This window comes from Schistocerca cancellata, chromosome 2 (assembly GCF_023864275.1).
Source record: "Schistocerca cancellata isolate TAMUIC-IGC-003103 chromosome 2, iqSchCanc2.1, whole genome shotgun sequence".
Classification (NCBI taxonomy): Eukaryota; Metazoa; Arthropoda; class Insecta; order Orthoptera; family Acrididae; genus Schistocerca; species Schistocerca cancellata.
The window spans coordinates 977,993,418-978,007,681 of NC_064627.1; positions in this window are offsets into that span (position 1 = coordinate 977,993,418).

Genomic DNA, 14,264 nt, shown 5'->3' on the forward strand with positions numbered 1-14,264 from the left:
AGGAATACAAACGTCTCAAAAATGAGATCGACAGGAAGTGCAAAATGGCTAAGCAGGGATGGCTAGAGGACAAATGTAAGGATGTAGAGGCTTATCTCACTAGGCGTAAGATAGATACTGCCTACAGGAAAATTAGAGAGACCTTTGGAGATAAGAGAACTACTTGTATGAACATCAAGAGCTCAGATGGAAACCCAGTTCTAAGCAAAGAAGGGAAAGCAGACAGGTGGAAGGAGTATATAGAGGGTCTATACAAGGGCGATGTACTTGAGGACAATATTATGGAAATGGAAGAGGATGTAGATGAAGATGAAATGGGAGATACGATACTGCGTGAAGAGTTTGACAGAGCACTGAAAGACCTGAGTCGAAACAAGGCCCCCGGAGTAGACAACATTCCATTGGAACTACTGACGGCCTTGGGAGAGCCAGTGACAAAATTCTACCATCTGGTGAGCAAGATGTACGAAACAGGCGAAATACCCTCAGACTTCAAGAAGAATATAATAATTCCAATCCCAAAGAAAGCAGGTGTTGACAGATGTGAAAATTACCGAACTCTCAGTTTAATAAGTCACAGCTGCAAAATACTATTGCGAATTATTTACAGACGAATGGAAAAACTGGTAGAAGCCGACCTCGGGGAAGATCAGTTTGGATTCCGTAGAAATGTTGGAACACGTGAAGCAGTACTGACCTTACGACTTATCTTAGAAGAAAGATTAAGGAAAGGCAAACCTACGTTTCTAGCATTTGTAGACTTAGAGAAAGCTTTTGACAATGTTGACTGGAATACTCTCTTTCAAATTCTAAAGGTGGCAGGGGTAAAATACAGGGAGCGAAAGGCTATTTACAATTTGTACAGAAACCAGATGGCAGTTATAAGAGTCGAGGGACATGAAAGGGAAGCAGTGGTTTGGAAGGGAGTAAGACAGGGTTGTAGCCTCTCCCCAATGTTATTCAATCTGTATATTGAGCAAGCAGTAAAGGAAACAAAAGAAAAGTTCGGAGTAGGTATTAAAATCCATGGAGAAGAAATAAAAACTTTGAGGTTCGCCGATGACATTGTAATTCTGTCAGAGACAGCAAAGGACCTGGAAGAGCAGCTGAACGGAATGGACAGTGTCTTAAAAAGAGCATATAAGATGAACATCAACAAAAGCAAACCGAGGATAATAGACTGTAGTCGAATTAAATCGGGTGATGATGCGGGAATTAGATTAGGAAATGAGACGCTTAAAGTAGTAAATGAGTTTTGCTATTTGGGGAGCAAAATAACTAATGATGGTCGAAGTAGAGAGGATATAAAATGTAGACTGGCAATGGCACGGAAAGCGTTTCTAAAGAAGAGAAATTTGTTAACATCGATTATAGATTTAAGTGTCAGGAAGTCGTTTCTGAAACTATTTGTATGGAGCGTAGCCATATAAGGAAGTGAAACGTGGACGATAAATAGTTTAGACAGGAAGAGAATGCTGAAGATTAGATGGGTAGATCACATAAGTAATGAGGAGGTATTGAATAGAATTGGAGAGAAGAGAAATTTGTGGCGCATCTTGACTAGAGGAAGGGATCGGTTGGTAGAGCATATTCTGAGGCATCAAGGGATCACCAATTTAGTATTGGAGGGCAGCGTGGAGGGTAAAAATCGTAGAGGGAGACCAAGAGATGAATACACTAAGCAGATTCAGAACGATGTAGGCTGCAGTATGTACTGGGAGATGAAGCAGCTTGCACAGGGTAGAGTAGCATGGAGAGCTGCATCTAACCAGTCTCAGGACTGAAGACCACAACAACAACAACTACTATCCGATGTTTAGGACTCGCTTTCGCAAGTGATCTGTGGCGCACAACTGTCCTCAGCTTCCCATTCCCATGTCGAGCTGGGCTCTTAGACAATCGTTTACGAGCCCTCGATCTTCTGCAGTGGACACAACATGTAAACGTATACTTGGCGTGACGTATCTCCCACGCTGGAATAGCTGTGGGTCAGAAAAAAAACTGAAACTTGCAACTTTGGAGTGGTTTTTCGTTGTACTGACTTCCTATTCCGCCGTCCACGACCCGCCACATGCTAGCGGCATTAGGCTCATATGTTTGCCACGGCCAGCTATTGAAGGAAAAGTACGAGGTCCTCACCCTCACGAAGTGCAGGGGCGATAGCCCTTTTCGTCTGCTCTCATGTAGCGCTGTTGTCCTACGTGCGTTACCAGCCCGCTGCTGGAGGCCCTTGCGCCACATCCTGTCTCAGCCCCCATCCAGCTTTTGGACGTCCCGCCGCCCTTCTTTTGCTTCCGCCATATTTTTTTTTCGAACAGAGTTACGTCCGTACTGCGATACTGCCAACGCGCTTGACATCCACGAAGGTGATCTATGGCTTTCTTCAGCAGCACAAGTCGCCGAATGTGGTTGAAGGACTGGCGTGCCGTCTGGCTGTAACCTACCCCTCACTTATCTCCCTTAATGTCAGTAAAAATTACACCGCGTGTACCTAATGGAAATTTGGGAAAAGAAATCATCACCGAAGTTAATCTGTCGGTGTCGGTGAAGAGGGAGGAAAGAGTTACATCTAAATGAAACGAAAAATGCAAATGAAACTGGTGGAAATTAATTTTGAAGAGGGGTAAAGTTAATAAAGCAAGTAAATGTGCGGTCGTTACGTTAACAATTAACTGGAGTTAATTAGATATTTGATGGAGAAAATTACGGTCGCCAGGCCTATGGACAACTACTATAATAACTGGAAAAGAAGGGTTATTGCACATATAATTAGCACTAAAAGCGTGGCAACTGAAGGTTGACACGTGTTGTGTGAAAACTGAATGTTTGTCAGAAGTAATAAATTGCGCTACACTCTGACTTAATTTAGCAAAATAATTAATAAAACAGGAAAATTGAAAGTTAATTTAGTGACTGAAATTAATAGTGAACTTTGTTTCTGAAGCACTACGAAATTCAATAAAATAAGGTTAGTCCGCTCTCAAAATTCCACCATCTCTCTTCCCACATCCACCACTGCTGGCGGCGCACCTCCAACTGCGCAACGCTACGCGCTGTTAACAGCCAGCTGCCCAACACTACAATAGCGGCTATTGCAACAATTCCGACCAGCCTAAGACTGCACACAGCACAGTCAGTGGTTTTCATATAGAGCGGTACCTGGCGTTACCAATAAAAAAACCGAAACAGCCTACTTACAGATCCTAAACACTTTGATTCTCCACACGACCTATCGATGTAATCGTTCGATAGCATATTTTCCCTAGGCAAGACCCAGCGTAAAAATACAAATAATATTTATAAAACAAACCAATTATACCTATATACATTTATATATCAAATAGTAAAACAATTACAATATAAAACTTTCTGGCAGATTAAAACTGTATGCCGGGCTGAGACTCGAACTCGGGACCTTTGCCTTTCGCGGGCAAGTGCTCTCAAGCTCAGTTGGTAGAACACTTGCCCGCGAAAGGCAAAGGTCCCGAGTTCGAGTCTCGGCCGGCACACAGTTTTAATCTGCCAGGAAGTTTCATATCAGCGCACACTCCGCTGCAGAGTGAAAATCTCATTCTGAATTACAATATATAAAGACACAGAAATGTCATATCTTCAGGTAACACAATAAGGAAAAAATTTATAGTATAATAGACGGAAAGAGGAGGATATGCATTTCCGGCGTTACATGGCGATCGGCATGCCATTCCGATCTTGCCACTGACGTCCAGTCTGCGTGATACCTTTGGGTCAGTGGGAAGCAAGTATGCCGTTCACTCCTTCATGCGATTCACCCAGCAGACGTGCCGTTGTCCGTCGCTGTGATGTGCTGGACACGGACGAGCATCGCTTGCAGTCTGGATCGGAGGTAGGTGTCTGGTTCTCGGTGCGACAGATGCTAGCCCTAATTACCCATTTGACTCCTCAGCAGATAACTCCTCACCAGTTTCTCTTTCCAGACTCGGGATACTTCCTCCAAACGAAGAATAACTCTGCGAATTGAATTTGTTTACACAAAGTTCGCTACTTGTTTGCTGACGGCAAGAAAAATACCTGTGATTTTTGGTACTTCCTTAATGAACGCCGTTGTGCGGTTCTCCGCAGTCCCGAATACAGACAATATTTCTCCAGTTTCCTTTGTAGTGACTTTCTTAACCCATCCCAGAGATGCGATGTTACTGCAATGAGGGGTTGATCCACGGCTTTTCCACTCTGGTCATCGGAATGTTCTGTTGTCGCTAGTATTAATAATAATATCATAGAAAAAAGAAGGAAAAATAAATAAATAAATCATTGATTCACGTTCTCTAAGCTGTCCTGGCTTCTTGGGGAAGGGAACGGGGCATGGAGACCAGCCTCGGGTTGTGGGGTTACGAACCCTGCTCTATCTCGTAGAATACGCGGAGTCGTGGGGCGTCCCATTCTTTTTAAAATTAACGTTGCGTGGGTAAGAGAGTGAGAATTGCTGAATTTTTCGAACATGAGAACACATGCTCGTCTTAAACAAAAAGTTTAATTCCACCCCTCTCTCCTCCCGCATCCCCAATATTCTTTCCTTTTCATACGCCTGATTCTGACGTAGAGCGGGTAACACATGAAACGATCGCCACGAACCAAAGTCATCGACCCTAGTGATCTCTTAAACAAATGCGAGTACAAAGTATTTCACTTGTAAAATTTTTGGTCTGATATTTTGGCAATAACCGTGCAATACAGTTGTTTATGACTGTTACATACACTCTCTAACGTTAAGTGAAAAATTTACCAGACGCTACAAATATTGTGGCTATAGCGAAAGTAGGAACTTGTGAGGCAGGAAGGTGTCATTTGGGTTACCTGCAACGTTTTTCATTTTCTTTTCGTTTTTAGACGTTCACTCACTCCACCTTTTTCACAACTACTACTTCCTGAAATCATAGTTCGTTATTAACTTGGTGTAATCACAACAAAAATTATCTATAAAGAAACACAACACTCTGCAAGTTTCTCGTTAGGCTATAATTTCGGATACAACACTAATAGAGTAGTCCTTTTTTACAGCACAAAGTAGAGCTTGTTGTACCTTGTAGGCAGTTATTAATCCATGTCGAATGTTTATGACCTAGCAAACAATATTAATAGTAATATCCGAATTTTTGCAGATGATGTAGTTATCTATTATCAGTACTGTCCGAGAAAACCTGCATAAATATTAAATAGGAGCAAAGATAGGCAAATTGCTTTAAATGTTCAAAAGTGTAAATTTGTGCACCTCACAAAAACGAGAAAACGTAGTATCCTATGAATACAGTATCGATGATTGACAGCTGGAATCGGTTAACTGATACGAATACCTGGGTGTAACAGTTTATAAGGATACGAAGTGGAACGATCACACAGGCTCAGTCGTAGGTAAAACTGGAGGCAGTGTTAGGTTTATTGGTGGGATATTAGGAAAATGCAACCAGACGATAAGGAAGATGTAGAGACTCATCCTACAATACAACAAAAATACAATCGGTCTACAAAGAAGACTGTAGGGGCTCATCCTAGAATACTGCAAAAATGCGTGGGGCCCGTACCAGATAGGACTAACAGAGGATATAGAACGTATACAGAGAAAGGCAGCCGAATGGTTACAGATTGTTTGACCCTTTGAAAATTGTCACAGAGTTGCTGAAGGAACCGAACTGTCAGACACCTGAACACAGACACAAACGACTCTGAGAAAGCCTACTTAAGAAATATCACGAACCGACTTCAAGTGGTGACTCTAGGAAAGTGCTATAACTCACTACGAGGGGCGTTTGAAAAGTTCGTGCAAAAATAGAAACTACTTAGGTGTTTGGGGTAAACATTTTTTACTTTTCGACATAGTCTCCTTTTAGACTTATACACTTCGTCCAACGCTGTTATGATTTGTTGATCCCTTCCGAATAACAGGAATTGTCCAAGTCTGCAAAATAGCTATTATTTGCTGCAATCACCTCCTCGTTTGAATAAAATCTTTGTCCCGCCAGCCATTTCTTCAAATTGTGGAACAAATAGTAGTCCGAGGGAGCCAAGTCTGGAGAATAGGGGGATGTGAAACGAGTTGGAATCCTATTTCCATTAATTTTGCGACCACAACTGCTGAGGTGTGTTCTGGTGCTTTGTCGTGATGGAAAAGGACTTTATTGCAGTCCAATCGCCGGCGTTTTTCTTGCAGCTCGGTTTTCAAACGGTCCAATAACGATGAATAATATGCACCTGCAATAGTTTTACCCTTTTCCAGATTGTCGATGAGGATTATCCTCTGCGAATCCCAAAAGACAGTCGCCACAACCTTTCCGGCTAAGAGAATGGTCTTCGCCTTTTTTGGTGCAGATTCTCCCTTGGTAACCCATTGTTTAGACTGTTCCTTGGTCTCAGGAGTATAGTAATGTATCCATGGTTCATCGACATTGACGAAACGACGCTTAAAGTCCTGCGGATTCTTCCTGAACAGCTGCAAACCATCCTTGCAACACTTCACACTATTCCGTTTTTGGTCAGGCGTGAGCAATCGCGGAACCTATCTTGTGGATAGCTTTCTCATGTCCAAATGTTTATGCAAAATATTATGTACCCATTCATTAGAGATTCCCACAGCACTAGCAATCTCATGCACCTTAACTATTCTGTCATTCATCACCATATCATGGATTTTATCAATGATTTCTGGAGTCGTAACCTCCACAGGGCGTCCAGAACGTTCAGCATCACTTTTGCCCATATGGCCGCTCAGAAAATTTTGAAACCATTTACAAACTGTTCCAATCGAAGGTGCAGCGTCACCATTATGTTTATCAAGTTTCTCTTTAGTCTCCTGAGGCGTTTTCCCTTTCATAAAGTAATGTTTAATCACCACACGAAATTCTTTTTCGTCCATTTTTTTACAATCACTCGACTTCCTTGGTTCACACGAATGCCAAACACAAAGAAATAGACCAATATGGCTGAAACTTGGTGTGCGTTCTTTCCAAAGATGGTAATAACAAAACATGACCTCGATAAGCGCCGGTGGTGCCATCTCTCGGACTTTGCACGGATTTTTCAAACGCTCCACGAACATATCGCTGCCAAAGGGATCGTGAGGACAACAACTGGAAGCAGTTAATTCCATAAATTATCTGGGAGTACGCATTAGGAGTGGTTTAAAATGGAATGATCATATAAAGTTGATCGTCGGTAAAGCAGATGCCAGACTGTGATTCATTGGAAGAATCCTAAGGAAATGCAATCCGAAAAAAAAGGAAGTAGGTTATAGTACGCTTGTTCGCCCACTGCTTGAATACTGCTCAGCAGTGTGGGATGGGTTGATAGAAGAGATAGAGAAGATCCAACGGAGAGCAGCGCGCTTCGTTACAGGATCATTCAGTAATCGCGAAAGCGTTACGGAGATGACAGATAAACTCCAATGGAAGACTCTGCAGGAGAGACGCTCAGTAGCTGGGTACGGGCTTTTGTTGAAGTTTCGAGAACATACCTTCACCGAGGAGTCAAGCAGTATATTGCTCCCTCCTACGTATATCTCGCGAAGAGACCATGAGGATAAAATCAGAGAGATAGAGCCCACACAGAGGTATACCGACAATCCTTCTTTCCACGAGCAATACGAGACTGGAATAGAAGAGAGAACCGATAGAGGTACTCAAGGTACCCTCCACCACACACCGTCAGGTAGCTTGCGGAGTATGGATGTAGATGTAGATTAGATTAATTACAGCACACTCAGAGGCATTTATACAGTCACCCTTCCTCGCTCTATACGGAAATGGAACGGGAAGAAGCCCCAATGGGAAGTACTCTCTACCATTTACTTCACAATGGTTTGCAGTGTATAGATGTAGATGTAAATATAGATGTACAGTTTTGGAACTAAACCCAACATTAATTGTTTTTGTAAACTCTCAGAACTGCTCAATTACTTCATGGTGTTGCACAGTTTGCTTAGCTATACAGGAAATAAAACGGACTTAAATTCTAGTCTTCACACATTAGTGGTATTGTTAGCTGACGAAATATACGTCTAGTGAAGTAGTAAATAGGCGACAAATGATGTTACATCTACTGTTGAAAGTCGTCTTAAACTGTCTGATTTCTCTGACACAGTATCACTGTCACTGTTTTGCTTCTCGGTAGCTTTCAGATAATTGAGTGTTGTGGAGGAGTGAAGTTTACACACATGAAGAGCGCTGCTGGCTTGGATTGCGCCCCGAGGACCACTCGGGGTGCCGTGGCGTGCCGCCTCCTAGCCTTTAGCCTCGTTTCCACGGCAGCTGCGTGTCTTCACAAGTCGTCGACACGCGCAGAAAGCGTCACGAATCAGATGTCACGGCCGCAGGCGTCACACCGACCGACTCTGTGAGGTTGGCTTGCCACCTAGAAATTCCACAAGTAAATTTATAACGAAGTGCTTTTATAAAAGTGGCAACAGCTTCGGAGAGGAAAAACCGACGAAACTAAATTTCAGTTTAGTTGGTGAATGACGCAACCAGCGACAAATACTTTTTGATTGTTTTATTTTACTGCCATAACAGGTTTCGAGCTACCATGACCATCTTCAGATGGCTAACATTTTTCGCAACACAGATTTTTTGGTTAACAGCATGTCGTCTACTCCGTACCGTACAAGAACTGGTGAATATTTGAGTTGTGCAGTGTGGAGCAGGCGACATGCTGTTAACGAAAAATGTTAGCTATCTGAAGATGAGCATGTTGGCCCGAAACTGATTATGGTAGTGAAACAAAAAAATCAAAAAGCAATTGTGGCTGGCTGCGTCATTCACCAACTACCATTAATTGCTGAGGAGTTCACTCGATCCATCATGGACGAAATAAAATTTCAGTATGTTGATCTTATAAAGCTTCTTGTGCCATCAGTTACTCTCTATGAGTTACTATTCCCTTGTTGAAGTGCTTTCCACGGAGGCAATGGAAATGTGTTCCTGTAGTGCTGTAGTGATATATTTGTTCCTGTAAGGACATCACTTGCCTAATTCACTGGTGACTGCGACAGAGTGAAGGCTTAAACAGGACCGTGAGGTAATGTAGAGATATGAGTCCGCAGGCTCTCGTGTCGTTGTCATACTTCTCAGTCGTTAGTTAGAGCGGTAATCTTGTCAAACATCTACAATAACGGACTTTCGACCCCGGTTCAAGATGCTGATACGGCCCTTAGTGCACTGGAGAACCTGAGGGGGAGAAGAGGAAAATTACGTTGTAATATGGCTGTCCTTTGCCAGTGTCTCACCTAAGGAATGGGAGATCGTAGACAGACTATCAGTTAGTCGTGGTATGTAGGTATAAGAAATCAGTTCAGTGAAACAGGAAAAGTACAAGAAATTGACGAATAAACAGAACATAAGACGCCATTCACAATCCAAAACTCAGTGAAAAAATTATCTCAGTGCAGGGCAGAGGTCTTAATTGGCGACTACATTTTACATAACACCCACATCTGCATTTACATGTTTTATTTCCTTGTAATTCAAAAAAGTGGTTCAAATGCCTATGAGCACTATGGGACTTAACATCTGAGGTCATCAGTCCCCTAGAACTTAGAACTACTTAAACGTAACTAACCTAAGGACATCACACACATCCATGCCCGAGGCAGGATTCGAACCTGCGACCGTAGCGGTCGCTCGGTTCCAGACTGAAGCGCCTAGAACTCGGCCACACCGGCCGGCCCTTGTAGTTCAGACCTAAGTATTTGCATAGAGTCATTACAATCACTTCCGGGGTATTTTTAGATGTTTTCGCTGTCAAGCAGAACTTTGGGGAAAATCTAAACGTAACAGCCCATTTTTATACGATTTCGAAGCTAATTTGGATCGCTTAATTAACTGTTAAGTCATTAGATGGGATCAATATATGTAATTTCGCCTTTTGAACCGGCTGTGCAATTTTCAGCAACTTCATGGCAAAGTAATGGCTAATACTACGTCCATGCACCGATAGGAACAGTGTCGTCAGTTCGGTTAGTTGGAATTAGGACTTTTCATTTACAAACAATTGGATAGCACCAAAACACTGTATTTTATAATTTGAGAAACCTGCAACTACCCTCTTTGTCATACCATCAACTTGCTGTACTGTTGTTTAACATAACGGCACCTGAGTACTTCGCAATTACTGCAGTTCACAAAACGAAACTAACTGACAATATAATCCATGTGTTTACTTAGGCTGTAAGATTATACACTCAAATTCGTCTACACTTAAAAATAATCTATTCATATTTGAAGTAGGAAACATGGTAGAATTACTTGGGATAATGTGGATTCAGTGCAATTAATAAAAATGTAATCAACTTTGCTTCTCTGAATTATTTCACTAGTTCTTTTCACAAAAACGACAACTATGTATTTGACTTCATATCCTATTTGTATTTCAGTTGTAATTTCCGAGAGATTACTTCTGTGATTGTAGTTAACGAAATTACTATATGCAGCAATGTTCGAATTGTCTAAGAGAGTATATAAAACCTTCGAGAAATCGTGCGAGAGAGCCAGTACATCGTGAGATTTTGAGCTGAGCTGTATCACGGAAAGTCACATTAATTTGTATGCACCTGAAATTTTCTTTGGCTTTTAATGTTATTAGAGAATCATGGTGTTCTTTGGCCCGTCGCCACTTAAGAAATTTACACGAAGAGTCATCTGCAGCAGAGAACTGAGAGATGTCGTGCGGCATCCGCAGAGAACCACTGACGATATAACGGCAAAGGAACTGACCGGAAAAATGGAAGAAAAATGTTAGCGTCACTAACTGTTGTGCGTTAGGACGCGGGTTCGACTCCAGTATCTCCTTAGATTTTTTTCTGAAATAGGGAGGTCTGGAAGGGGATTCACTGAGCTTCATGAGGGTAAATGAGGAACTGCTTGAATAAAGAGCCAGCGGCATCTTGACGACTCATCTACCGGCAGCAACGGGTGGAAGGACCTGCGGCATGCTGATCAGGTGTGCCACGATTTAGATCGCTCCTCGTACTTCCTTAGAGTCAGCAGTAGGCTAGTCGGAACCGGCCTAAGGACTGTTCCGTGAGTGGTGGCGCGACATTTCTCCCTATGTAGGTGGGAGTCAACAACATGTGTTGGCATTCGGAGGAAACAATTGGTGACTATAAGTTTGTGTAAAGATTTCACCGTAACGGAAAACCTCTATGGTTAGTGATTGCCGATCATATCCTTAACACTTTCTCACCTATCTACCGATAATACAAAACGGTCCTTCTTTGGACCTTTTCAGTGTCCTCCGTTAACGCTATCTGGCTAGGATCCTATACCGCACAGCAGTACTCAAGAAGAAGACTGGTAAGCGTAGTATAGGCAGTCTCTTAAATACACTCCTGGAAATGGAAAAAAGAACACATTGACACCGGTGTGTCAGACCCACCATACTTGCTCCGGACACTGCGAGAGGGCTGTACAAGCAATGATCACACGCACGGCACAGCGGACACACCAGGAACCGCGGTGTTGGCCGTCGAATGGCGCTAGCTGCGCAGCATTTGTGCACCGCCGCCGTCAGTGTCAGCCAGTTTGCCGTGGCATACGGAGCTCCATCGCAGTCTTTAACACTGGTAGCATGCCGCGACGGCGTGGACGTGAACCGTATGTGCAGTTGACGGACTTTGAGCGAGGGCGTATAGTGGGCATGCGGGAGGCCGGGTGGACGTACCGCCGAATTGCTCAACACGTGGGGCGTGAGGTCTCCACAGTACATCGATGTTGTCGCCAGTGGTCGGCGGAAGGTGCACGTGCCCGTCGACCTGGGACCGGACCGCAGCGACGCACGGATGCACGCCAAGACCGTAGGATCCTACGCAGTGCCGTAGGGGACCGCACCGCCACTTCCCAGCAAATTAGGGACACTGTTGCTCCCGGGGTATCGGCGAGGACCATTCGCAACCGTCTCCATGAAGCTGGGCTACGGTCCCGCACACCGTTAGGCCGTCTTCCGCTCACGCCCCAACGTCGTGCAGCCCGCCTCCAGTGGTGTCGCGACAGGCGTGAATGGAGGGACGAATGGAGACGTGTCGTCTTCAGCGATGAGAGTCGCTTCTGCCTTGGTGCCAATGATGGTCGTATGCGTGTTTGGCGCCGTGCAGGTGAGCGCCACAATCAGGACTGCATACGACCGAGGCACACAGGGCCAACACCCGGCATCATGGTGTGGGGAGCGATCTCCTACACTGGCCGTACACCACTGGTGATCGTCGAGGGGACACTGAATAGTGCACGGTACATCCAAACCGTCATCGAACCCATCGTTCTACCATTCCTAGACCGGCAAGGGAACTTGCTGGTCCAACAGGACAATGCACGTCCGCATGTATCCCGTGCCACCCAACGTGCTCTAGAAGGTGTAAGTCAACTACCCTGGCCAGCAAGATCTCCGGATCTGTCCCCCATTGAGCATGTTTGGGACTGGATGAAGCGTCGTCTCACGCAGTCTGCACGTCCAGCACGAACGCTGGTCCAACTGAGGCGCCAGGTGGAAATGGCATGGCAAGCCGTTCCACAGGACTACATCCAGCATCTCTACGATCGTCTCCATGGGAGAATAGCAGCCTGCATTGCTGCGAAAGGTGGATATACACTGTACTAGTGCCGACATTGTGCATGCTCTGTTGCCTGTGTCTATGTGCCTGTGGTTCTGTCAGTGTGATCATGAGATGTATCTGACCCCAGGAATGTGTCAATAAAGTTTCCCCTTCCTGGGACAATGAATTCACGGTGTTCTTATTTCAATTTCCAGGAGTGTATGTGTTGCAGCTTCAAACTGTTCAGCCAATAAAACGGAGTCTATGCTTTGACTTCCCCATGTGATGATTCCAGTTTTAATTGATCGCAATTGTAATTCCTAGGTACTTAGATGAAGTTCTTGTGGTGTATCGTGTAACCGTTATTTAACGTCATTTCTGTACCACTCACTTGGAGGACCTTGGACCTTTTAATGCATAAACTCAACTGCCACTTTGCACACCATGCAGGTATCTCATCGAATCATTTTTTAATCGTTTTTGTATTCTCGTGCCTTTACTAGACGGTTAACGAAAGCATCACTGCAACCAATCCACGATTGATGCTTGGATTTTCACCTATATTGTTTGTACAGATCAAAGGACAGCAGAGGGCCTATAACACTTTCTTGGGGAACACCAGATACCACTTCTAGTTCACCCCACGACTTTCCGTCAGTTACTACAACCGTGACTTTTCCAAAAGGAAATCACGAATCCACTCGCACAGCTGAGACGGTACTCCATTTGCACGCAAAGTGATAAGAAGCTGCTTTGAGGTGTTTCATAATCTCTGAACACGGTATATGTTCTAAAATCGTATTACTAATCGAAGTCACTGATAGGATACAACCAAGACGTACATCACACCCTGGTGGTGATGCAAAATCAAAGAAAAAGAAAAAAATGCCATATAGTACTAAACTTATCCTAAAAATAGAAATGTATCCTAAAATTCATAAGAGCTTCTTAATGAGAAAAGCGTAAACCGAGAAGATTAAAAACGAGGTGGGTAATGAAGATGCAAAGGACTGCATGTGCCCCGTGTCTCTGAGCCAGACATTAATATTTTTAACAAGCAACACTACCTAACAATTCTCACTACAAGAATAATCCACAGAACTAGAAGCCCATGATCAATTCAGAGCTTTAGGAATCATCACACCAGCAATATGGTAAGTACGAGTATAATGTCACAGATGTCTTTCGTATGGTGTATGGAGGGAAAAAATCATGCAGCCAAGAAATACACCGCACATCACAAGAATCAGTCAGCAACAATAAATACCCTACCCATTACTTGTGGTACAGGTCAAGCTTAAAATCTGCAGACGAAACACTCTAAGGAATGGCGTACGTATTTAATTACTGAAACGAAACTGTTGCTCAAGATGACAGATGAGAACTTATTATCCTGATGAACTCCATAAAGACATCATAATCAAAGGGAAAATTCCGTACTTAACTGAGCACAACAAAACTGTCACTAAGCTTACGTGCGACATTCCAATAGTATAAAGCGTTATTTAATAAGATTCAGGAAGTTAAAAAGTATCAGTGATCTAACTAGATGTATATATACACCAAAAATGGGGAACCCAAACCATTAACCTTAGACGGAACCCAGCACAGAACTATAAAGCCCACAGAGAGAGGAATCGTTCAGAAAAACGGACCCCAATGGCTGCAAAACAAAACAAATTGGGTCGAGAGAAAAGTACACAGAATTTAGGAAAAA